This window comes from Heterocephalus glaber, unplaced genomic scaffold, assembly GCF_053883595.1.
Source record: "Heterocephalus glaber isolate CG9 unplaced genomic scaffold, H.glaber_assembly_v1.0 deba00001479, whole genome shotgun sequence".
NCBI classification, from domain to species: Eukaryota; Metazoa; Chordata; class Mammalia; order Rodentia; family Bathyergidae; genus Heterocephalus; species Heterocephalus glaber.
The window spans coordinates 11,538,905-11,552,338 of NW_028258316.1; positions in this window are offsets into that span (position 1 = coordinate 11,538,905).

Genomic DNA, 13,434 nt, shown 5'->3' on the forward strand with positions numbered 1-13,434 from the left:
AGGACAGAGATGTATGCTGCTAGATCCCTGAAACAGTCAGACCAGACTCAAAGCCCAGGCACCACTTCTTAGCTGTATGGCTCTGAGAGACCTAATATCTCGGGGCCTTATTTCCTTAACTATAACAGGAGCATAACCATAACCCTACTCAGCTGCTCAAAAGGTTAGACATAGAGTTACTACCTGATCCAGGTAGATAGCAAGAGAACTGAAACTATATGGCTCCACGAAAACTTGTGCATAGCCAGGCGTGGTGGCGCCCTCCTGTGATCCCAGCACACAGGAAGCTGAAGCAGGAGGATCACCATGAGTTTGAGGCCAGCCTGAACTGACTCAAAAAAGAAAAAGAAAGAAAGAAAGCTTGTGCACAGCTCATAGCAGCATTATTCATAATAGCCAAAAAGTAGGAACAGCCCCCCAACTGATGAATGAGTAAACAAAATGTGGCATATTCATGCAGTAGGATATTACCTGGCCATAAACAAGTAAAGGACTATAAAAATCACAGTGAGGGCCAGGGATTTAGTTCAGGGTTCTGCTGCCTGCCTTGCAAGCCAAGGACCCGAGTTCGATCCCTGGTACCAAAAAAAAAAAAAAAAATCACAGTGAGATACTACTTCACGCCTACTGCATGGCTATAATTTTGGGGGGGGGGTTTTGTTTTGTTTTTTTTGAGACAGGGTCTCACTATGTAGGCCAGGCTGACCTCAAACTCATGGAAGTCCTCCTGCCTCACCTTCCTGGGTGCTGAGATTACAGGCATGCACCACCACACCTGGCTCCATGGCTATAATTTAAAAAGGAAAATAAGGCAGCATAGGTGGCACATACCTGGAAGCCTGGCTACTTGAGAGGCTGAGGTGGGAGGATTGAAAGTTCAATACCAGCCAAAGCAACTTTAGACCCTGTCTAAAATTGAAATAAAAGGGCTGGAGGTGTGGCTTAGTGGTAGAATATCTTGGATTCCAAATCACAATACTGCAAAACAAACAAACAAACAAACAGATCAAATAAAAAGGGAAATAGTAATGAAGATATGGGAAAATCAGAATCCTCCTGTGTTGTTGGTAGGAGTGTAAAATGTTTTGTTTTGCTTTGTTTTTGGAGACAAAGTCTCCATATGTATTCCAGGCTCACGTTGAATTCACTATAAGCTCAGGCTGGCCTTGAACTAGCAGCAGTTCTCTTGCTTCAGCCTCACAAGTGCTGGGATCACAGGTGTGTGCCATCATGCCTGGCTGGGAGTGTAAAATGGTACAAATGGAAAACAGTACAGCCGTCCCTCAAAAAATTAAATATAGAGCTGGAGATGGTGGTGCATGCTTGTAGTATCAGCACTGGAGAGGTTGAGGCAGGAAGACCACCTCCTTATTTTATTTTGTTTTTTGTTTTTTTGGTACCGGGGATTGAACTTGGGACCTTGCGCTTGCGCAGCAGGCGCCAGAACCACTGAGCTAGATCCCCAGCCCTCCTTATTTTATTTTATTTTAGTTTTTGGTACTGGGGATCGAACTCGGGTCCTTGTGCTTGTGAGGCAAGCAGCAGAACCACTGAGCTAAATCCCCAGCCTTCACCTCCTCATTTTGAGACAAGGTCTTGCTATTCATTAAATTGCTTAGGCTGAGCTCCAATTTGTGATTTTCCTGCCTCAGCTTCCCACAGTGCTGGGGTTATAGGTGTGTACAACAATTTTTATAAATTAATTGTCTCCAGTGTTTTATTATAGTGATGGAAAGCTGACTGACAAGGTACAGACAGTGATGATAGATAGTTACATAACATCATGCACATATTTAATGCCACTGAGTTGTATGCTTACAGATGTTAATATGATAAATAACTTGTATGATGTACCATAATGTAGAAAAAGAATTAAGTACTGACATGTGATACAACATGATTTGACTCTTGAAAACAATATTCTGGGTGAAAAAGAACTGTCACAAGAGATGACATACTTTATGATTCTGTTTGTATGTCCAGAAGAGGTAAATCTATAGTCAAAAAGTGGATTTGTGGCAACAAGGACCTGGTGGGAGGAGGAAATGGAGAACAAAAGCTAATGGGATTTCTGTTCAGGGTGATGAAAATAATTCTGGAACTAGACAGTGGTGATGGTTGTACAATCTTGAGACTATTCTAAAATCCAAATAACCATACACTTTAAAAGAACAAATGTGAAATGTGAATTATATCTTCATTTTAAAAGTAGTTTTACCTCCCAGAGTTGTTGTGATGTTTAAGAGAGATAATTTATGTAAATCCCCTAGCACAGTGCCTGCTGTATACTCAGTACCCATTAAATGCTAATTTACTCAAATGAATGCTAGATGGCATTATCATTATTGCCATTGTTATTATTATTATTATTATTATTATTATCATTCTTACTGTTACTAGCTGGACAATTTAGTCTGTTCAGATTCCTTCCTGCATGCAGGCATAGTAATACTTATTTAGTTGGGCTTTCTTAGTCACAGGTAGCAGAAAGCTCCTCTAGGCTATGACTGAAAAAGATATTTATTGGAAGATTGTACTGTAGATGACTGAACTACAGGGAAAGATAATAAACCAGATTCATAAAGTAAAAGCCCAATGGACAGAATCTAAAGAAAATATAACTGACTTGTAGTTCCAGCACTTGGGAGGCTGATGAAGGAGGATATCAGTGTGTTCAAGGCCAGCCTGGGCTCCATAGTGAGTTCATGGCCAGCCTGGAATACAAAGCAAGTCCTTGTCTCAAAAAACAAACAAAAGCCAAGAATAAAAAAAAAAGTATAACTGAGAAGCTACAGAGAGACTGGTAAAGCCTGTGGTCCCAGAGTAGGGTTGTCTGGGTTTGCAACCAGCTCTGCCCAGAAAGGCTGTGTGACCTTGCTTTGCTGCCTGGGTTTGTTCATCCGTAGACAGGGACTGTAGCAGTGCCACATGACAGGATCGTTGTGAGGACTAAGTGTGTCAACACCTATACAGTGTGCATTACAGTACCTTGAACTTGTAAACTCCCAATAAATATCATAACTATTATCACCCGAGGGGCATTGCTGCCAGGTCTTCTTGTTTTGTTTTGGATTTTTTTTTGGTATCAGGGATCCAGCTCCTTATGCTTGCACAGCAGGCAGCGAAATCACTGAGCTAAATCCCCGGCCCTGGTCTTCTTGTTTTTTCTGACCATGGATGACTGTTCATGTTTCCCGGAGTGTGACAGGCCTGGCTAGGGTCCCTGGGCCATTCTCTGCTCAAGCACCTTGATTGACAGCCCTGAAAGACTACAGATATGGGACAGTGGGGATGATACTCAAAGTAGAGTCCAGATGGAAGGAAAAAAGTTGCTTAGCAGCAAAAGCAGCCCAGGCTCAAGGGACCTTGCAAATATCGTCATACAAGGTTGCTAGGAAGATCAGAGATAACGTGCACAGTGTGGGCCTTCGTTACTGGATCCTTATTCTCAGCTTTCTCTACTGGGGACTTTGGATCTCGCGTGGCCATTGAAATACAGGTTTGGGGAGGATTGTAAAAGCCATGGAACACCAGGTGGAGGCACGTGCTCTCTATTCTGAGAAATGAGTATCTCTTGACAATTCCATGGCAACACTAGGCATGGTGGTGCAAGCCTGTAATCCTTGCACAAGAGGTTGAGGCAGGAGGATCCCTGTGAGTTCGAGGCCACACTAGGCCCATAGTGACTTCGAGGCCAGACTGAACTACATAGTGAAATCTTGTCTCAAAAGAAGAACAACTACAACAACAAAGACAATCCCATGGCACGGAGTCGTTAAGGACAATAGCACATGTTCCCGAGCCCCCTGGCTGTGTGACCGTGGACGATTTACTTATCTCCAGGGCTCAGCTTCCTTGTACATAAAATATGGCCACGTTTTGAGTTGGTGTGGGACTTCAAGGTAGATTTGCAAAGTACTTAGAATGGTGATAAATGCTCAATAAACAGTAGCAGTTATTACCTAGAAAATGAGGTTGAAAACTCCACCTGGCCAAATTAATGGAAGATTAATTGGGATCAAAAGAGGCCACAGCACTTTGCTATGGCACAGAAAAACTGTTTGGGTCCCATAAAAATATTTCCCTGATTGTGATCTCCGCTGGTGTCTTACCTTCCTCCTTGCTGGGACAAAATACCCAACACCCACAGCATAAAGGAAAAGTTTATTTTGGCTCACAGTTCGTGGAGGTTTTAGATAGTCAGCCGGCTCCAAGGCAGAGCCACTTGTAGAAGTGCCTGGGCAGAGGAGAGCTGCTCTTAGCATCCAGAAAGCCAGTTGGGAAGGATATACCTGGGGCCACGCCCCCAGTGATCCGCCCCTTACTGCAAGACCCGGCTCCTCGGGATACTGGGGAGGGAGGGGTCTATTTTAGATCTAAACCACATCTAGCAATAGGGTACATCTTTGGTCTAGTTATCATTTTTTCATAAAGTGAAGAAGAAATATTAAATGAATGTTTAATGATAAGATTGAGCCTGCTCCAGAGACCTGAAATGTGGAAAGGAGCTGGGTGTGGTGGTGCCCACCTATAATCTCAGCACTCAGGAGGCTGAGGCAGGAGGATCGCCAGGAGTTCACAGCCAGCCTGAACTACAGGGTGAAACCCTGTCTCAAAAAAACCAAAAGGTGAGGCCGGGGATTTACCTCAGAGGTTCCGCCCCTGCTTCGAAAGTGCAAGGTCCCAAATTCGATCCCCGGTACCAAAAAAACTCAAAAAAACAAAAGGACCCCCCAAACAAAGCAAAACAAACCAACTTCTTAAAAAGAAACCCCAAAATATATATAGCGAAAGGGTGAATGTTACAACCGAGGAAGTAAAACATTGATAATTTAATGTTTTAAATAATTAGAGACTGTTCTCATGGAGTCTATTACCAATTTCCGAAAACAGAACACAGTATCATTTACTTAATGTTAAGAGGGCACTGAGGATAATGTCATCTTTCCGTGAAGCTGTAGAATTTCCTTGAAGGCTAGATCAGCAATTTTTAAATACACTTTCGGATTCTCTAGCTCAGTAGTTCTCAACCCTGGCTACATATCATCCCCCACTTGGGAGCTTTAAAAACTGCTATTGCAAGGACCGGGGATTTAGCTCAGTGGTTTCGCTGCCTGCTGCGCAAGTGCAAGGACCTGAGTTCGATCCCCGGTACCAAAAAAACCACAAAAAACCCCCCTGCTATTGCAAGGTCCCCTTTCAAACCCATTCAATTCCAGCTCTAGGGGAGGAGCCTGAGCCCTGGAACTTTTGTAAGCTCCCCAGGGAATTCCAATGCAGAATGTTTGAGAATGACTCCTTCCAGTAGGGGCCTAACCCACAGAGAGGGCCAACTGCGTGCAGACATGAGGCTGAAGAAGTCTGCAGAGGCTGGGCCACAGGGTGTCCAGGATACCACAGTACAGAGGGCCCATGTCACCCTCTAAAATGGGGAGCTGCTGAAAACTTTTAGCAAAATGGTTAATCCAGTGGGAACTCATTAGAATGACTATCCTGGTGACCTGTGGAGCTGAACTGGAGTTGATAAGACTGAAAGAAGAGATAAGGTCCATGCCTGTAATCCCAGCACACAAGAGGCTGATGCAGGAGGATTGCTTCGAGTTTGAGTCCAGCCTGAACTACATAGCAAGGTCCTGTTTCAAAAAAGAAAAAAAAAAACCAAAGCCAAACCCAAAAAAAAAAAAAAAAAAAAAGACTGGAAGAGGAGAACCTAGAATGGAGGCCACTGGAAGAAACATCCAGATTGTATCAGTTATCTTTGCTGTGTAACAAAGCAATCCCCAAATCTTAAAGCAATGATTTATTATTTCTCATGTTTGTGTGAGTTGGCTGAGTAGTTCTTTGAGACTCACCTATGCTCCCTTATGCAGCTATGCTCAGCTGGCAACTTGGCTAGAAGCTGGGCTTAGCTGGAACATCTGGGTCTCTCTCCAAATGGTCTTCCACCTTTGATTCTCACCCTCAGGATGGTGTTCTAAGAAAACAGCCAAAAATTGCAAGGTTTGGAAGTTGTATAATAGTGGCTTCTGCCAGACTCTACTGGGTGAAGCAGGTCTCAAGGGCACCCAGATTCAAGGGGTGGGAAAATAGACTGTGGCTCATGGTAGGAGGTATGGCAAAGCTGCACTGCAGAAGGGTTGAAGCCTGGGCTGCCACAGGGGCAGTAGAAAGGAGCAGATTCATTCGGCCAGTTGCTCAGGTAGCTATTCATTCAATAAATATCAAGTACCTGCTGCATAGCAGGTGCTTTTCTAGGCGTTAAGGAGAAATGAGAGAATACTGCTCTTGTGAAGCCAATACATCTACAATGTGAGGAAGGTATGGAATAAAAACCAAAGCAATATACCATGTAATGTAAAATTCATGAGTGCTTATAAAGCAGAAGAAAGGATCAGAGAGAAATAGTTCGGTGGGGTGTTTATACTCAAAGAAGAGTAGAAACTTGAGTAAACTGAAGGAATGAGCCATGCAGATGTTTGGAGATTCTGGGCAGACAGAACAGCAAGTGCAAAGGCCCCAAGGTAGAAATATGCTTCATCTGTTTGAGAAATAGCTAGGAGTCCAATGTGCCCGGGACAAAGAGAAGGAGAAAAAGAGTAAAAGATGATGAAGTAGGAGGGGCAGGCAGGAGTTAGCATGTGTAGGACTTTGTAGACCATGATAAGAGTTTTGGATTTTATTTCAAGTGTAAAGAGAGTAGTCATTGGCAGATTGGGTACAGGATTGACTTTGATCTCTTATTTCAAAGCTCCTTCTAAATGCTGGGTGAAAAAGATTAAACGAAGAAAGACCAATTAAGAGGATATTGCTTGGACAACGTTTGTAGTAGGGAAAGAGGTGGATAAAGATTCAATTCTAGGGCTTGGGATTTAGCTCAGTGGTTTCACCGCCTGCTGTGCAAGCACAAGGACCCAAGTTTGATCTCTGGTACCAAAAAAAAAGGAAAAGATTCAATTCTACATATGCTTTTTTTTGTTTTGGTACCGGGGATCGAACTCAGGACCTTGTGCCTGGAAGGCAGGCGCCAGAACCACTGAGTTAAATCCCGGCCCTAGATATGTTTTGAAGGTGGAGTGAATTGAACTTCCTGAATTATTGGATGTGGCTTATGGAAACGAAGACTAAGAAGTCCAAAACTTTTTAGCTTGAGCACCTGGGTGAACTGTGGAGCCCTCTACTGAGATATGAGGGTCCTTGGGAAGGAGTAGGTGAGTAGGGGGGAATCACAGCTTTGGTTTGGGATGTAGCGAGCCCAGGTGAAGAGACCCAGTAGACAGCCAGCCACGGAGCATGGAGGTGGGTATGGTCTGCACTGTAAGTAGAGGTTTAGGGCTGTCAGTGGTTTCACTTAATCAAGAGACTGGGTACATTGCTTAGAGAGTGACTTTGATAGGGAAGAAGTCTTACATCCACACCCTAGGGCATTTCAACCTTCAGAGGTAGGGATGGGGTGGAGCATCCAGTCCAGCATAGGAGGCTGAGAGCATGCAGAGAGGTGGAAAGATGGGAAGGAGCTGGGTCCTGGATGCCCAGGGAGGAAGTGTCTCCAGAGGAGAACAGGGTCCAGGGCTGAGGACATGGATCCATGAGAAAGTGGTTGCCTGGCCCTCATGAGGCCCTAGCTTTGTCCCTGTTGCTGGGGGAGGATTCGGGGGTAATAATTCCAGGGATGCACAGGGTCAGGGTGGTGAATGGTGCTGGGAAATCAGGTAAGCCCAGGCAGAGGCAGAAATGACCATTGTGATATAGCAACATGAAGGGAAGTGACTGGTGACCTTGACAAGATTCACCATGTAGCAAGGTCACAATGGTCCCAGCCTGCCTTGTACTTGATAAGATTCAATGGAGCAGAGTGGAGTGGGGTTGAGGAGAGTATAAAATAATAGCAGGGGAAGGAGGCCGTGTGTGTATGTGTGTGTGTTAGTGGGAAAAAAGCACAAAACTTGTACGTTAGTGGAAATAATTTACCAGTGTGTTAGGTACTTTTTCTCTCATTGCTGAGATGAAATACCCAACACCCAAAGCTAAAGGGGGAAGGTTTATTTAGCTTACACTTTGTAGAGGTTTCAGTCCATAATTGGTGGCACAGGGCAGAGGAGCATCGCAGAGAAACTGTTCATTGCACACAGAAAATGGGAAATGCAACAAGGAAACCCTAACAGTGTCCTTCTGCCCCTTTTATCTTATCCAGACTACCAGAATTAGGGCAGTGCCAAACCAATCAGTGTACTAGTTTAGTAATTACACGCCCTTGACTCCAGCATCACACATTCTAGATCCAGCCACCTCTGAAAAAGCCCCACCTATGGCCACATGAGGCTTTGGGGGGACATCTAGACCCAAACCATAACAACTAGAAAGGGAAAATTATCCTACAGGTATGGTGGTGCACACCTGTAATCCCAGCACTCAGGAAGCTGAGGCAGGAGGATTGCCCAGAGTTTGAGGCCAGCCTGGGATACATAGTCAGTTCAAGGCCACACTGAACTACACAGAGACTCTGTCTCCAAAAAACCCCAAGGAAATAGAGGGAAAATTATCAATGACACAGGAGGAAGAAAGATAACTACAGGAATTAAAGGCCTAGCACCCAAAGGATAGGAGCAGCAGCTGGCCTTGGGTAGCAGTAGGGATATTTTCCCATTGCATGTGAATGGAGACAGTACCAGGGCTCAGAGGCTGGAACCGCTGAAAGATTTGGTGGTAGGTGGTGCAGAGAGCCAGGAGCCAGCCGGAAAGCAGAAAGACTGGGCAGGAAGGCAGTTGCTCCAGGGTGCAAAGGGACTCTGGTCAGCAACCAGATATCATTTCCGACAAGCTCTTGCAGCAGTGGAGAGAGACCAGCGCTGGGCAGAGGGTTCTTGGATGGCTCACTGAGTCCCTGCGGGAGGGAGGAGCAGATCACAGCTGGGGAAGGGAGGCAGACCTGAAAATCAGCATCTTTGCGCTCAAGGTGCTAATCGTAAAGAGGTGTGCAAAGTGTTTTGAGAACAAAAAGGGTGCGAGTACCTCTGCCGGAGGGGTCAGAGCAAGCGGCATGTAGGTGACTTCACAGTGCAGCTTCCGGGAGGACCCATGCATACCCAGGCCTGCTCCGGGAGAAGGTCATTCAAGGTGGAAGAGGAGTATGTGAAAGCCAGAGATGAGAGACAGCCAGAGGCCTCTTCTCTTCTCACTGCTCTGAGCTCCCCATTCCCAAGCTGTCATCTCTCATGCTTCCTTAGTTCAAGAGGAAATTTTTCCTTTTGGAAAGTTTAATAAACTTTCGCTCTGCCTGTACTGAGTCATGACAAAGGTGTGTTTCACACTTAAACAAATGTCTCAGATGTTATTTTTTTGCACTTGAAGAACAAGCTATTTTTGAAGAAATTCAGTCCTCAGACTCACTGGGATTCAGCAAGGATGATTTCTGTGACCTCTTTTGAAGAAGTGAGCTTTGCAAAGATACAGAGTGACCAGTGGTGGCGGCATCAGAGGACCTGGCACTTATTTTTTTTTCTTTTAAATATTCCAGGGAGCAATTTCTCTGTACTGAGCTGCTCATTTCACCTTGGCTATTTGGTCTTCTGGAAAACTCTCCGGGCATAGACAGCAGTTAGCCAATATGGGAAGGAGGGGAGAAGGTGCATTCTCTCAGAGGGCCGAGATAACAGCAGATTTGACACCAGGGTGTGGTGTGGCTCAGGCCCTTACCCTCAGCACTCTGCCAGGCTATTACGACTCGACTTATATCTGATATCCCCCCAAAGCCTCTTTCTTTCTTTCTTTTTTTTTTTTGGTACCAGGGATCAAACTTGGGTTCTTGCGCTTGTGAGGCAGGCGGAGACACCACTGAGCTAAATTCCCGGCTCACCACCCAAAGCCTCTTGCACTCATAGGAGGGGCTTTTCAGCAGTGGCTGGATATAGGGCTTTCGAGCTAGATTAAGGGTGTGATAACTAAATCAGTCTACTGATTGGCTTAGCACAGTTCTGGGTGTGGATAATGGGAAGGTTCACCCTAGGTGTGGGTGGTACCAACCTAGGTGTGCTTGAATGGAATAAAAGGGAAAGGGAGCCTGCTGCTGCTGCTTTGGTACTTCTTGCCTGGCACACCATGAACTGTTTCTCCTCTACGATGCCCCTCTGCCAGGCGGCCTTGCCTTGGAGCCAGCCACCTATGGAGTGACACCTCTATAAACTGTGAGGTCAAATAAACCTCTCCTCCTTTAACTTGTTGGAGTCAGGGATTTTGTCCTAGCAACGAGAAAGTAACTAAGATAGAGGCTGAGGCAGAAGATTTTCAAGTTTGAGCCCAGCCTGGGCAACTAAGTGATTCAGTGGGACCCAGTCTCAAAATAAAAAATAAAGATGTATCTCAGTGTGAAGACCTCGAGTTCAATCTCCAGTACTGGCCGGGGATGGGAGCGCAAAAGAAAGGGATAAATTTGAGATACCTTTAAAGGGTGAAATAGAGCCAGGCATAGTGGTGCACACCTGTAATCCCAGCACGCAGGAGGCTGAGGCAGGAGGATCACTGTGTGTTCCAGGCCAGCCTGGGCTACATAGTGAGTTCAAGGTCAGGTTGAACTACATAGTGAGACCCTGTATCAAAAACAAAAAAAGAAAAAGATCCAACAGGGCTGAGCATGCAGCTCAGTGGTAAAGTGCTTGCCTAACATTCAAAAAGCCCCAAATTCATCCCTAGCACTGAAAAAAAAATTTTTTTGTTTTGTTTTTTGAGATAGGATCTTGCTATATAGCCAGCTTTTAAGGATTTGCTGGTGGGTTGGGGTCCAACTGATCATTATCTCAGTCCTAATGTCATCATTCTGGCATCTTTATGGCTGAGGGATGGTTTCATTCCCAGGAAAGGACTCTCTCTGTGGTGGTCTCAGTCACTTGGCTCTGACTTTCCTGGAATTCAGGACATCACAGGTTTAGGACAATGGCCAGAGGCTCGTGGGTGTAGCTGAAGGTCTCTGTAAACCTCTTATCTTGTTGTCCTCTGTTTTAAAGAGGGATGAGATCACTGGAAGTTAGGGCTAATCCACCCTATCTAGCCAGTTCCTAGCTAGACACTTCCCAAATGACCAACCTACTCCAGCGCAGAGCTGAGAAGAGATTTGACCCAATATTTACAGTAACAAAGAATACAAAATGCAGGCCATGGTGGTGCATACCTATGATCCCAGCATTTGGGAGACTGAGGCAGGAGGATCTCTGTGAGTTTGATGCCAGCCTGGGGTACATTGCAAGTTCAAGGCCAGCCTGAAGTACACAGTGAGACCCGGTCTCAACCCCCTACTCCCCAAAGAAGATACAAAATGAAAGCTGGGCTTTGTTCTGTTTTTAGTTACTTACTGGGCATTGATAAAACCAAATGAAGTCATGGTTCATAGCAAAAATGTCTTTAAAGTGCTTGACGGTCCCAGAAGAAAACAAAAATCATGCTTTTAATGAGTAGCAGTCCAGGGCCCAGGATTCTGCCTTTCCTCATCCAGATGTGGTCTCCAGCTGTGTGGTGAGCCTCATCACTAGGGGGTCTTTCACATTTCTTTAGCAACCCTCCTTGTTGGGATGAAGAGGCTGCTCCATTTCTCAGAGATGCCAAGAATATGCGGGACACAAGCTGTGGTGGAGGTAGAGGCAAGTGCTTTGTAAACTGCAAACCACAGAAGTCCCCATTATTATTAGTTTTCTTCTCCATAAACTTTTTTTTTTTTGGTACTGGGGAATCAAACTTGGGACCTTGTGCTTGTGAGAAATGATCAATTTTTAGAGAACATGATACCTTGGGAACATACAGCAGTAGCTAAAAAAATGTTTTGTTTCTCTCTTGCTATGTAAAAAACAATAGACTCATTAAGAGCTATGGCTTTGCCTATATTCAAAGTCTTTTTATCATTTGTTATAATCATTCTTTTCCATTACCTCATTATCTTATCTCTGCCAGGTGGGAGCCACCTTAAACTGTCTCCTCTAGCTTTTGGTGCTTCATTCTTAGCCTTTGAGAGCTTGCTTTCTATGATGATAAGATATCCCAGGTTCATCTTACACATTTTCTGCCTTATTAATGTTTTTGTCTCTGTTGTTGTTGTTTTGGTACCAGATCGAACTTGGGTCCTTGGACTTGTGCAGCAGGCAGAGAAACCACTGAGCTAAATCCCTGGCCCTCTGTTGTTTTTGAGACAGTCTTGCTATGAAGCCCAGGCTGGCCTTGAACACTTGGTGATCCTCCTGCCTCAGCCTCCTGAGTGCTGGGATTCCAGGTGTGTGCCACCTTGCCCAGCCCTGCCTTATTAAAGAAATGAGTCATTTCTCCAGAGTTCTGACCCATTTTAGCGTGCAATTGAATTTAGAGACTTTTTCTATGTGGTCCATTTGTCAACCTTATATAAAGTTGTGTTCACATTTTGACTTGTTTTTATTTTTCGGATTGTTTAACATTTATAAGATTTAAGGCTTTAAGTGTTTACATGAATCTCTTACTCGATTTCAAAGTCAAAACTTTCTAACATGTCTCCCTCAGAGAAGCTTCATTTCCAATTCTTTCCCTTTTACACTATGGATTTCTTTTGATGCCACAGAAACTCTTTTAAAGTCGGACTTCTCAGCCTTCACACTGTTGCCATTTGAGGCCAGATGATTCTTTGTTTATTGAATCCTGAGTATTGTAGGATGGTTCACAGCATCCATGGCTCCTGCCATTAGATGCCAGGTGTTACTACTAGAATTGTCTAGACATTGCCAAAGGAAGGTGGGTGGAAAATACACACAAAATCACACGAAGTAGAGAGTCATTGTTTTAAAGGAAACTTTTTTTATTGATCCTTGAGAATTTGGCTTCCAGTCTAATATATCTGTATTTATTTGTTAGTTTTTGTTTTAATGGCAATTGAATCCCCTGAAGCTTTATCACTGAACGATATCACCAGCCCTTTTTATTTATTTATTTATTTTTGGTACTCAGGACCTTGTGCTTGTGAGGTAGGCAGCGGAACCACTGAGCTAAATCCCCGGCCCTTATTTTTTATTTTAAGAGAGGATCTTGCTAGTTTACCCAGGTTAGCCTCAAACTCTCAGGCCTCCTGCCTCAGCCTTCCACATACCTGGTATTATAGGCTTAGGCCATCCACACCTGGCAAGATGTCTGCATTTAATCTTAAACTGTCACTTTGGTACGACATGATCACTGAACTTTGGGGTGCCAAGAATCATTTACAAGGTGTTTGTCTTGGTGAGCCAGAATCTGCTCTTATCATTCTTACTTGTAGATTATAATTGAAACCAAGATTCACATTTAGAAATGTCTCTTAGAAAAAAAAAAAAAAGAAACGTCTCTTAGAGAACTTGTGAACCCCTGAAAGTATGTCCACCCAGAGGTCCACAAGCCTCAATACTTTTCCTGGTTTGGGAAATACTGAGGCTGGGGGATTTCTTGAAGCTTTCTTGC